General features: G+C 34.5%; 1 protein-coding gene across 4 annotated transcripts in view; it reads left to right on the forward strand.

Annotated features, from left to right (window-relative positions):
- The window catches only part of LOC138329622 (uncharacterized), a 48,951-nt gene that overhangs the window by 3,025 nt on the left and 32,171 nt on the right, over positions 1 to 13,755 (forward strand). Inside the window, exon 1 of one of the 4 annotated variants that reach the window (XM_069276718.1) lies at positions 3,051 to 3,274. The exons of 2 other annotated variants lie outside the window; for them this stretch is intronic. The gene's annotated coding sequence lies outside the window, so the exon portion shown is untranslated. Of the gene's footprint in view, positions 1 to 3,050; positions 3,275 to 10,450; positions 10,590 to 13,755 lie in introns of those variants that run through there. One more of the 4 variants, XM_069276717.1, reaches the window with a different exon arrangement.

Below are 13,755 nucleotides of genomic sequence, written 5' to 3' on the forward strand. Positions count from 1 at the left end.
TGCAAATAGAAAAAGCCATTGAGTAAACAGGACTTTAAAAGTTGTGTTATCTTGCAAATAAAGGGGAAGCTTTCAATCATTCTGATCCAATACAGACTGAAGGACATGATACGTGCCTAACAATAAATACCACACTATTATTATCCATTGTACCTGTCACAGGTCTGGCTTGTTTAAGGTGAGTTTACTTTGGAATTGGGTGTTATCAATAGGATGTTTAATGTATGAATTACCTGTTACATTGGTAGGTAGTATAGCACCACGCCCTGGGGTTTGGTTTTATTATTTCAACATTCTATGAACAACCAGGGTCATGTAATATAAGGAATTGCTAATTTTATTGGTGAAGGAAAGCCGGAGTACCCGGAGAAAAACCACCGACCAAGCTGGCAACTACCCAACATGTGATTCGAACCTGCATCCCAGTAAATAATGTTTCAGATTTAGGTAGATTTTAATTTTTTTGTAGATTCTGTTGACAGTCTATAAGTTTTAATGACAACTTCTCTCTCTATTGAGTCTAGATCTGCCTGGTACATTCTTTATTTCTTGCATACATGTATAAACCAGGTAATAAAGTCTGTACATGTATTTAGGTGTCACCATACATATAAAAGTAGGGCAATCTTGGTTTTCTTATGACCTTGATTGACATTGACCTATAGCTACTAGTAGCTATAGGTAGAAGTATACTTTTAAAGTTAGTTTTGCATTTTAAACATCTTACCCAGGTTTCATCCAATCTGATTAAAATCAGCTGTTAGATACTCCGCTTTCTTCGTGCTCCGCTACAAACATCATGTTTGTAGCGTATCACAAAGTAATCATGGTAACTTCGTGCTCCGCTACAAACATCATGTTTGTAGCGTATCACAAAGTAATCAGGTAACTTTGTTGTGCTCTGCTACAAACACGAAGTAAGTGGAATATCAAACAGCTGATTTAAATAGGATTGGGTTTCATTAACATTTTTTTTAACTTTATGAAATTTTCATAGCTTAAAATTAATTGATTAATTGAAAAGCATATTATATAAGTCAAGGAATAAACTTAACTTTCATAATATTAAGTTGAGAGAGTTCAGGAATGATGATGAAAATTGACCCTTAATTTAGCTAACACATTTAGTTGTTCTTATAGTTGTTACTATATTTACTGCTACCCAGGTGTATTCACTAAATGGATTGTGTGAGATTAACTATTAACAATATCCACACTTTATAGCTTAAACTGCTTAATTAGAAATAGCTTACAGCTATTTCATGAAATTCAAGTGCTCCAGATAGTTGTTTTATAGGGATGGGTAATTGTACTTGCACTTTTGAAAAAGAAGGGTACAAATTTGACTTCTGTGCGAACCAAAACCTTAACATAGATATGTCGTTAAAAGTTATTTGGGTATAGTGTAAAGTAATCAATGAGCTAGCAAGTGTGCAAATATCTATATCTGAATCAAGGTCACAGCTAGATTATGTCTTCTATAGACTCTAAAAAACAGGAATTAACCTGATTTTACTAAACTTCATCTTATTTTATCTCTGAATGCGAGCTTAGGCGGTCATACTAATTGGGTTGAGTAATAACAAATATTGTACTGATAATCTGTACACGTTCATACAATTTTTAGGGGTAATTGATTGGTTTTCAATGGGTATATATTTAATCATGTACGCATCTTAACTGGAGCACTGAAATTCAGAACATTACATGTTAAGTATTTATATTATATATATAAGTATAAAAGTGTTTGTTTTTTTCTCAATTCTGTTTCTGAATCAATACATAATATGGAAAATTTTAAATCACTTCCTCAGACAGAATTGGGACCTTTAGTTTTGCAAAAAGTCTTTTAATACTATTATGTTAAATGAAGCAATCACTATAGCCAACTGGTATAATGTTACAATGTGTTATTTTATAAGCATATGTGGATCATATATTGTCCTTTCTAAACGGGGGTTACAAGGAAAGCTATTGTTCTCTGGAACTAAAGGTTGATGCTACCATTAAACTGAGACATATTCAATATGTCTAATTCTGTATAGGGTATTGACAATGCAAATAATAACATAATTTTATTTTACTATCAGTATTCTATTGACCAGTGAGGGTTAAAAGAGGGGCATCTATATATAACCCAGGTATTCATATATAACTTGGTCAATGAATTCATTACTAATTTCAATAAACCAGTCAATTTGACAAGATCCAGAGCGATATTGATCTATAAGTAGCTGTCAGATCGATGATTAAACCAAATGGTCCTCAAATGAAAATGTATAAAAATGTGCATATATATATATATATCAGCTTGTAGGTCTTATTGTAATTGTTTAAGAAGTAAATAATTTACTCTTTTTAAGGAAAATTTACATAAGATACATTATTTTTTCAAAGTCAATTTTCCTGTGAAAGTAAAACTGCTTTCAGAGTGAATTTGCGACTCAAATTTTGGTCCTATTCTATACATAATAAGAAGATATTCAGTACAGTTTGCAGGAAGATTAATAGAACCCACATATGGGTCACAAATTAACTCAGCAATTTTACTTTGACGGGATGATTTACTTTGTAAAAAAATAAAATATGCTATGACTGTACAAAAGTATATAATCCCGGTGTAGCATGGTATTTTGAATCATGGTATATACTACACCGGACCTGATTGAGTTGATCTACACAATATGTGTTTGTGTATAAATTATATGTACATTTGTGTATCATTGACCAAAATTAATTCACTCTATGGAGAAAAGAACACTGTATACACTTCAAATTATAATCTCTCTTTTCGTATGATAAACAAAAATTATTTTATTCATGAGTTAAGATACTAAATAAAAGTTTGTACAAACAGAATTAGCATTTTACAAGAAAAGCCTGCACAGCACCTCGCTATAGTACAATTAGTACCTATATATATATACCTGTACGAATTGAAAGTGTTCCATTGTCCGGGGTCTATAGCCGGGGTCTATAGCCGGGTATAAATATATATAGGACAGTAGGGATCTTTTTATAATATCGTGGCGATCTGGCCTAGGTATAGAGGGTTTTTTTGTCACCCTAGGCCTGTACTCACAGATTGTCCTGTATAAATTATACTTGCTGACGTGGCTGGATGGCTGTACATTGAGTTCATATAGCTGTTTCCTCAACTTGTCAGTTGTTAAGGAAACTACTAACATTTACATAAATCATACTGGATATTTCTATACTGTAGAAATGGGGAAGCTTTTTAACGAGAGATTACCTGAAGTCTCAACGCATATGTGTGAGTAATTTTATAGCAGTTACATATATGTCATTCATTTAGTAATTATGAGGAATTCATTCCATGGAAATTAAGTCACTATTGCTTGGATAGCATCATTCATTATTGGGTTAATGCTTCACTTATTTCACAATATCTGCTAGTACAAGCTGGGTAAAAGTGCGACTATAATATTATAATCTTAATGTCTTAAAAAGGTCTTCTTTCTAGATGACTTTATTTCTTCGTACTCTCTACCTCACTTTTTACTGTAGTTTTCACTCGTAATCAAGTGAGTCATTATCATTCCCCTGGCCAACAGGTACATTTGTACATGTTCCTGAATAAGTAAAATATTGCTGTTAGCACTAGTTTAATTTGGCAAGATTGTATATATCAAATATCAAAGAGCATGACAAAGCAAGAATGATACCCTTATTTTCTTAAACACATACTTCTGTATTACCAAACAAATACACAGCACATATATATTTATTGAATATGGTATCTACACTAGACTTCAGACCCTAAGATTTTCTCACTTAAATTTTGATACTAAATTATCTCCCCTTGCATAAAAACTACAACCAGACAGGTGACAGAGACAAATTATCAAACCATCAAACAAAAAAGGGTTTTAGTGATGGTTTTAAAACGGGGGTAGTCTGGAGACTAGTGGCCATTCTAATAAGATAGTAGCACATGCTGATATAGGACTTAAGTCAAATGAAACCAAAGTGAAATGTTACATAAGAGTTGTAAATGAAATTTGTCAACAGTTTTTGTAATAGTGGTATGGCCAAACATCTTCTAAACCATTGATATTTCATTCTTTTCCTGTAAGCATTCCTGAAAAGAAATCAAACATATTGTAACGTTCTTTGACTACTATTGTTTTCTTTTGACTAATATCACTTCTGACACCATTTGTCGCGTTTCCAATAACCACAAATTCACTTAAAGTAATATTTACAATTTATTTACAACACTCAAAATATGTACAGGATGACGAAACACAGTTGATACGAAATAAAACCTAAAATCCTAACGTCACTACGTTGACGATCCCAACTATCCAATTAAGAAACAAATCTAAGCGGAATATCTCTAATTCCCAGCGAAATGAAGAAAAGCCTAAGTCCCGCTCCCAGCGAAACACTACTATCCAAAAGCGCACTCAATTAGTCCCAATCCCAGGGTAAGCACTCTTGTAAAATCCTGTCGAAAAAAGCCTACGTCCCGCTCCCAGCGAAACACTACTATCACAAAGTACTCAATTAGCCTCACTCCAAGGGTAAGCGCTACTTTAAAATCCGGTCAGGAAAAGCCCCGGTCCCAGGGCCGCAGCCCTTTTTATACCCATTCATTAATGAGCTCATGCATAAACATAACCTATATCTACAAAATACAAATATAGAATCTACCAGCATCTAAATTAAGGAATCTAAGTAAAGATTTAAGGAAATACCCTTAGACTAAATATAAGCTCAGCCGAGCATCTAAATTAGGGAATCTAAGTAAAGACTTCAGGAATTTCCCCTATACTAAATATACACTCGAAACATCCAAAATGAAGCTAAATATACTTTCCAAGAAGCGCTACTTTAAAATCCGGTCAGGTCCAAGTGACCCCTAAAATAATTCTGTGAATTCCCCTAAACTAAATAGATGAGGTGCCAATTTTGAACATAATGAAGCACACAGCATGATCACTTCTTTTTAAATCCAACGAATATCAACACTAAAATATTTTGCAATATATACACACTTTTTGTAATCCACATGGAAACTAAACTTAAATCACTTTAAATATATACACTTTCTCTAATCGACACGAATCTACACAAATAGATGCACTTGATGTAATCCACATGAAAAGCAATACTTTCACTTCACTTCATATGCTATCCCTAATTCACACAAATAGCAATACGGAAATGATTTTTACTATAAACACTATTTAATCCATACGAATAGCACAATAATCCATATGAATGGCACAATAATCCATACAAATGGCACAATAATTCATACAAATAGCACAATAATCCATACGAATAGCACAATAACTCGTACGAATGGCACAATAACTCGTACGAATGGCACAATAACTCGTACGAATGGCACAATAACTCGTACGAATGGCACAATAACTCGTACGAATGGCACAATAACTCGTACGAATGGCACAATAACTCGTACGAATAACACAATAATCCATACGAATAACACAATAATCCATACGAATGGCACAGTAATCCGTACGAATAACAGCACTGAAATCACATTTATATACACTAATTCTAAATTTCTATTCCTCAATAACTTTTCACATCACTTTCTAAATCTAACACCACTTTTTGTATCGAATGAATCTAGCACAAAGACTATTTAGGCACTTCAATAATTTCTTACACAATGATTTCTCCAACGCATTTTTGGCACTTTTTCTAAATTCTAACACTTTGATTATTGGCACTTTTTTGGCTAATTCCTATCACATTGAATAATTCCATTGAATTCTGACACTTTTGCTAATTTCTAACACTTTGAATAATTCCATTGAATTCCGGCACCTTTTCTAATTTTTAACACTTGGATGGTTAACACTTTTGCTCTAACACTTTGATAATTGGCACTATTGATAATTTCTAACACTTTGAATAATTCCATCGAATTCTGGCACCTTTGCTAATTTTTATCACTTAGAATATTGGCACTTTTGCTCTAACACTTTGATAATTGACACGTTTGCTAATTTCTAACACTTTGATAATTGGCACTTTTTTTTGGCTAATTCCTATCACTATGAGGCTCTAAGACACTTTTGTTTTCTTTCAAGCTTTACTCCAAAGAATTACCGGCTCCGTTTACTGTATTTCCTGAAGTTTTAGGTTGCTGAATTTGATGATCCTGGAGATATACTGTTGTGTTCCTGAATTTAGACTTGTAGAGAGTTTCTCCGTTGATGTTGTTGTATTTCTTGTCTTGAACGATGATTTGTATTTCCTTCGTTACAGATACAGACGAATACATGTTTGCGTGTTGGTTCCACACTAGAAAATGATGTTCTATCTCAATTGCTTGTTTCCTGATTCCAATCTCAAAGTCATGTGACAGATAATGACAACCTCCCCCTCCCCTCTCAGTCTAAATTTACTGGTGCCAAATCAGTGTCAGTACAGAAAATGTCCATTTTAACCACACGAAAAGAAATTTAGAAACACTAAATCAGTCTGGATGGAAGTAACCATGGCCGATATGTTCATCTTTGATTTTGACAAATTCTTTTTCTCCTCGTAACTTTTACTAAATTTCCACTGTCCACACTATCTTGACAACACAGGTGACCCTAATTTCTTCCATTTACATTTAGGTAAAGTCTTGACATACAGCATGACACTATTTACAGACACACACAAGACAACTCCAATGTGTGTTACACAGTCACTAGCAATAAAATCCCTCATCACCCGCGAGCCCTTTCTTAGCCAAGCCTATTAATCCAAATCGGCTGGGCTGTTTGTGATGTCATTCATCTTGATTTTGTGGATCTCCTGCCTAGAGTAGACCCCCACTCCAATACTTCCATTAACTATTCACTGTCACATTGTTGGCCATATATGGGATAAACATCTCACCTACGTGAACCAGTGAGACTTATGTTTTCAAACTTTCGCGAAAACACAAGATTGTTCATCACCTATCTCAATCCGACATTAATAACTGATACAGTACTGCGAAACACTTCCAAGTCTATACATATCATTGGCACAAATGGACTATATCTCCAACACATTTCCACGTTCCTCCCCATGACCCCTAGTTTTAATAACTCATCAAAACTTAGCATGAGAACTGGCAAATATGTCTATATTTCCAAATCTCTCAGTACCTTCTGGCAGTTTGAAATCGCACCAAAACTCCAAAAATGGTAAGTGTTACGACAGTTATTTACAACTCTAAAATTTTTACATTATAATCCGAAAAAGTCACATCATCAGAACCATACCTCTATTTGTAATATCCATTATTAGTTCCAGTCGTAAGGTTTATTCACATATGTTAAAACTTCATTTATTTTCCTGGATCCCAATTTTGGTCCGATTCAAGATTCACAAGATATTCCCTTGAAACCGACAGATAAACAGGAAAACTGCGTTCTCTATTATTATTCACACTTTCTTTTCTATCATAGTTTTCATGTAAAACATACGAGTTGTCAAACATTAACTCACATGAAAGAAGAATAATTGCTAATCCAGACACCATGGTGTACAGAAGAACCATCTTATATTACTCCAGCAGGTTAAATAAAAATTAAATCCAGTATAAGAATATCTATGTTACATATAATCCAAAAACTTTCGAATTTCGCTGCATTTAAATCCCAAGCACAAATATAATGTAATAAATCCCAAACACTTTCGAATTTCAATGCAGATAAATCCCAATCACACAGGATAATCCAATATAAATCCCAATCACTTGGAAATTCGAATTTCTCGGCACTTCTCAAAAATCTTGAGTTTTACGGCACTTAAATCCCAAACATACACGAATATCCGAATTCTTAAAATAATCCCTTTGAATGCGCGTGTTTAAGTACGAATCCCACTTCTGACACCAGTTGTAACGTTCTTAACTACTGTTGTTTTCTTTTGACTAATATCACTTCTGACACCATTTGTCGCGTTTCCAATAACCACAAATTCACTTAAAGTAATATTTACAATTTATTTACAACACTCAAAATATGTACAGGATGACGAAACACAGTTGATACGAAATAAAACCTAAAATCCTAACGTCACTACGTTGACGATCCCAACTATCCAATTAAGAAACAAATCTAAGCGGAATATCTCTAATTCCCAGCGAAATGAAGAAAAGCCTAAGTCCCGCTCCCAGCGAAACACTACTATCCAAAAGCGCACTCAATTAGTCCCAATCCCAGGGTAAGCACTCTTGTAAAATCCTGTCGAAAAAGCCTACGTCCCGCTCCCAGCGAAACACTACTATCACAAAGTACTCAATTAGCCTCACTCCAAGGGTAAGCGCTACTTTAAAATCCGGTCAGGAAAAGCCCCGGTCCCAGGGCCGCAGCCCTTTTTATACCCATTCATTAATGAGCTCATGCATAAACATAACCTATATCTACAAAATACAAATATAGAATCTACCAGCATCTAAATTAAGGAATCTAAGTAAAGATTTAAGGAAATACCCTTAGACTAAATATAAGCTCAGCCGAGCATCTAAATTAGGGAATCTAAGTAAAGACTTCAGGAATTTCCCCTATACTAAATATACACTCGAAACATCCAAAATGAAGCTAAATATACTTTCCAAGCAAAGCTAAATAAAAACTCCAAGTGACCCCTAAAATAATTCTGTGAATTCCCCTAAACTAAATATATACAATGCCATCTCTCTGAGAAGTAGGTCAACTGGACCCTAAAAATACACACACACAGGTTGCCTAGAGTTCAGGCTCCTGTACACAGCCTCCCTATACACTAGTACCATTCCTAATTAGTTACGGCTACTTGACCAAGTGTCTAGGTTTCCCCCAGACCCAAACTGGACAGAACCGACCAATTTACACCCTTTAATGAACATTTGACTCGGGTAATAAAATAATAATCTAGACACTATGGAACTAATTTCTTACTCTTACCACCAAATGAATGAACGTAACATTATTGACAAGTCTTCAAAGAAGATAATGATGTATCAACTGTCATGAAGGATTTGAGCCAGTCAGCATTCTGCAGTCCTTTTGCTGACCAGCCAAACACTTTCACTCGGGTAGATAGTATACTCCTGCAGATAGTATACTCCTGCAGTCTCCTTTATAGATAATGTATTAGTTATATCGAGGAAGATGCATTTACCAATTTTCTGTTGTATAACAACAACATTTTTTTTGCGTGGCATTATCTTTTAAATTATTTGCATTATATATGGTTTCGCTACAATCCTTAATCTTATGTTTCTTCACAGGAACAAAAACCCAAACTGTCACTGTGCATGGTGTTAGTGGGTGTAAAATGATATACAATGTAAAGTAGTAAGTACACATGTAGCTATAGGCTTGTGTAGGAGATGTTATATCATACCTACTTGAGACAATGCCTGGTAACATTGTAACATTGGTTATATGGTAATATTTACTTCCACTTACCACTCCTACTATATAAATTAACTAAGGCAAAATGAAATCTATGGAAGTATTAAACTGACACCCAAAACGTGACCCTTATGAAGTCACTAATGTTGACATGGTAACGTCAACCGATCAAGACCAAAATGCTGTTCCATCTTGTGGATTAAATCGTTGTTGATAAGCGGTTTTCCTGGTCTAGCTTAAACAATGTTATTGAAGAAACCCCCAAAATGAGTTAGTAAATAAAAAATGTAAATACAAGTATTAAACTATCTTCCTATGGAATCTATGATCTTTATAGATGCTAGAGCTTTGCAGACAATGTTCATAATGCATGCTAATTTATCTGTGGCTCAATACACCTGGAGTGGTGGTGCACTTTGTATACATGTCATCTATTATTTATGTTTCTTGTGTAATGATTTATGTTTATGTATCAGTTTTTACCCTATCACAGAAATCAATTGGTAATTGTAATTCTGATCAGAAAATATAACATATACATTATAAAAATGTTCTATTTCTGTTTGACATTTATAGCTTATATAAATTTATCAGAGTGCTTTTAATGTACGGACCACCTAAAACGATGTCAACAAATGTTTGTAAAAAAAAGACACGTCTTATTAGAGGGCTGATTGATGATATTTGCCTATACTGCTAAAGACGCTCTGTAAATATACCGTAATTATTCTGTTTATTGCTATACGTCTTATATATTAAAATTAGTATATTATTGGTATATGTTTACCATACTATCTCTAAAAATCATCCTGGAGTCAGCTGTTGTCTACTAGTATATAAGTTTATAATTACACTGATATTGTACCCTATAATTTCTGTAATGATTCTGAGTTTCTCTGTGTTAACCCTATAATTACCGTAATGTATCTGAGTTTCTCTGTATTGACCCTATACAATATGTAATTACCGTAATGTATCTGAGTTTCTCTATATTGACCCAATAATTAGGGTAATATCTCCATATCATCCCTTTACCCAGTCAGTCCCCTACCAGCTGTTGTCCACGACTTACGTGTACCTAGGTTTACATTTCACTGACACTGAACAGGTCATTTATTGATGGTTCTATCAGCTGTGATCTGTGTTCACAGCAGCGTGTTCAATAGTCACTGATACGTATACGTACATGGCAGAGAACTGATGGTAAGTACTGAATAATGTACTTGGGGATGTTTAATATGAGTTTATAAGTGTTTTCAGGTGAGAAGTGTCTGAGCTAGATTGTTCATTGTATAGTACTCTTAACAATGCTTTGCTAGATTGACTGATTGCCTAAATTTATTTATAACCCATAGATACTGTACTCTAGTCAACTCCAAACAACTTTTTACTGACTTAAGGCTGTTGTAACTTGTTAATTGGACAGAAACAACACCAGACATTTGTTAATGTAACACAACACTAGACACTTAATGGCATACAACTCCAAACACTAGACACTTGTTAATAACATTCAACTCCAAACACTAAACACTTGTCAATGGCATACAACTCCAAACACTAAACACTTGTTAATAACATACAACTCCAAACACTAGACACTTGCTAATGGCATACAACTCCAAACACTATACACTTGTTAATAACATACAACTCCAAACACTAGACACTTGTTAATGGCATGCATACAACTCCAAACACTAGACACTTGTTAATGGCATGCATACAACTCCAAACACTAGACACTTGTCAATGGCATACAACTCCAAACACTAAACACTTGTCAATGGCATACAACTCCAAACATTAGACACTTGTTAATGGCATATACAACTCCAAACATCAGACACTTGTCAATGGCATATACAACTCCAAACATCAGACACTTGTTAATGACATACAACTCCAAACACTAGACACTTGTTAATGGCATATGTACAACTCCAAACATCAGACACTTGTCAATGGCATATACAACTCCAAACATCAGACACATGTTAATGACATATACCTCCAAACACTAGACACTTGTTAATAGCATACAACTCCAAACACTCAAAGACGCTTGTTAATGGCATACAACTCCAAACAAGTAGACACTTGTTAATGGTATACAACTCTAAACACTAGACACTTGTTAATAGCATCGTACAACTCCGTGGACAATGATCTGTCGGGTTACAACTCCAGGCACTGGTAAATGAGATACAGATATAAGTACAACTCCAAACATTTTGTTGTAATTGAAATACAACTCCAGAAGCCCTTAACTATTACTGTAAAACAACTGTCTTTCCCGGCTACTAAATTTCAGATTTCCCATTCCCAAACAAGTTTGCAAAGGCTAACTTTCATGGATTTAAAATTTAATGGAATTTCTTATCAATATAAATGATGTCAGTGCTATTTGAGTTGAGGGTATTAACTTTCACAAACTTACTTGGATCACGAAAGTTTGCAAAAGTTAATAGCAAAATATGCGACAGAAAGTTGGTGTACAGAATTTAGATAAATTCCTTTAAGCTTGTTGTTCAGATATATGGTACTGGATGTAAAAAACCACCTGCTTAATTAATAGGACTGCTATTGGGTCCCAAATGATCAATTTAACCAAATGTGACCCGTGTATACAGATTACTTGCAATTGGTTATAAAGACTGGATAAATTAATTAGTTTAAGGTTTAATTCATTTACAGTTTAACCAGGTTTGATATTGATTTCTCTGAATTAATGTTTATTAAAAGTAAAATCTGTCATCTATAGCAAGTATATCCAAATCATGTAGAACAGTAAGTAAATATCCAACAGCTGTGTCGAACAATGAAAAACTTGTATGGGGACTCATGTTTAGATAATTTGTCCAGATTATTTTCTAACAGAAATCCTTTTAACATTATACGTAGGTGTAGATAATTTGTCCAGATTATTTTCTAACAAAAATCCTTGTAACATGATACGTAGGTGTAGTGACGCCATTTTGACGTAGGCACTGTATTACTTAATGTGAACAGCTTGTATGTTGTGAGGTCAATATCATACCTAACTCCATCAGCTGTCAGGCAGTGCCACATGGTGTCAGATACCTGCAATAATTAATGATTGTAGGTGATCTAATAGAGTTCTGTAGGACCTTACATCATAATCAGAATGTAACTGGAACATTGGAGTTACCTAATGACTACACTATGTACTACTACAAAGTAAGGATTTCGACTGAACTAGAGTAGATTTTGTGATTTTATAACTTTTACTTATATAGCTTATTATTAATTTGTTCTTGTAAAATGTTTCACAAAACCTTTTTCAAACAGATTTTCATGAATTTTTTTTTTGCCATCTATTAAAATTGATATCAGATTTCATGGCCGATTATACATATTCAACAAAAGCATGTGTATGCACATATAAATATATATGTATATGCATACAGTTGTTGAAATTCATAGAATTTGAAAATGGTTATTATGTACGCTAAAAGTTAGTTGCTTTTATAATACTACAGTATTAATTTAAAGTGCCACGTAAATCTGAAGGGACATTTATTTATAATCCCCCCCATCCTCCTCCTGCAGGAAAATTAGGGTGGGGGTATACATACTTTTAGAATCAACTTGTTTAAATCTGTCTGTCTGTCTGTTGTATGTATGTGGACTCCATCGTCTGTATGATCTCTCTGTCTGTCTATTGTTATATGATTGGACTCCATCAGTCTGTCTGTCTGTGTTTTCTGTATGTGGACTCCATCTGTCTGTATGTCTCTCTGTCTGTCTATGTATATATGAATGTGGACTCCATCTGTCTGTCTGTCTGTGTTTTTTGTATGTGGGACTCCATCAGTCCTGTCTGTCTGTGTTTCTGTATGTGGACTCCATCTGTCTGTATGTCTCTCTGTCTGTCTTGTATATATGAATGTGGACTCCATCAGTCTGTCTGTCTGTTGTCTCTCTGTCTGTTTGTATGATGTGGACTCCATCAGTCTGTCTGTCTGTGTTTCTGTATGTGGACTCCATCTGTCTGTATGTCTGTCTGTTGTCATCTGTTGTCTGTATTATGGACCATATGATGTGGACTCCATCGTCTTCTTCTGTCTGTCTGAAGGGACTCCATCGTCTGTCTGTCTGTCCTGTCTGTATTATGTATGACTCCATCTCTCTGTCTGTCTATGTGATCCATATGATGTCTCTCTGTCTGTCTAGTATTATGAATGTGGACTCCATCAGTCTAGTCTGTCTGTCTCTCCGTCTGTGTGTATGTATGTGGACTCCATCAGTCTGTCTGTCTGTGTTTCTGTATGTGGACTCCATATGAATGTGGACTCCATCAGTCTATGTCTCCTGTCTGTCTATGTATATATGAATGTGGACTCCA

This window comes from Argopecten irradians, chromosome 8, assembly GCF_041381155.1.
Source record: "Argopecten irradians isolate NY chromosome 8, Ai_NY, whole genome shotgun sequence".
Classification (NCBI taxonomy): domain Eukaryota; kingdom Metazoa; phylum Mollusca; class Bivalvia; order Pectinida; family Pectinidae; genus Argopecten; species Argopecten irradians.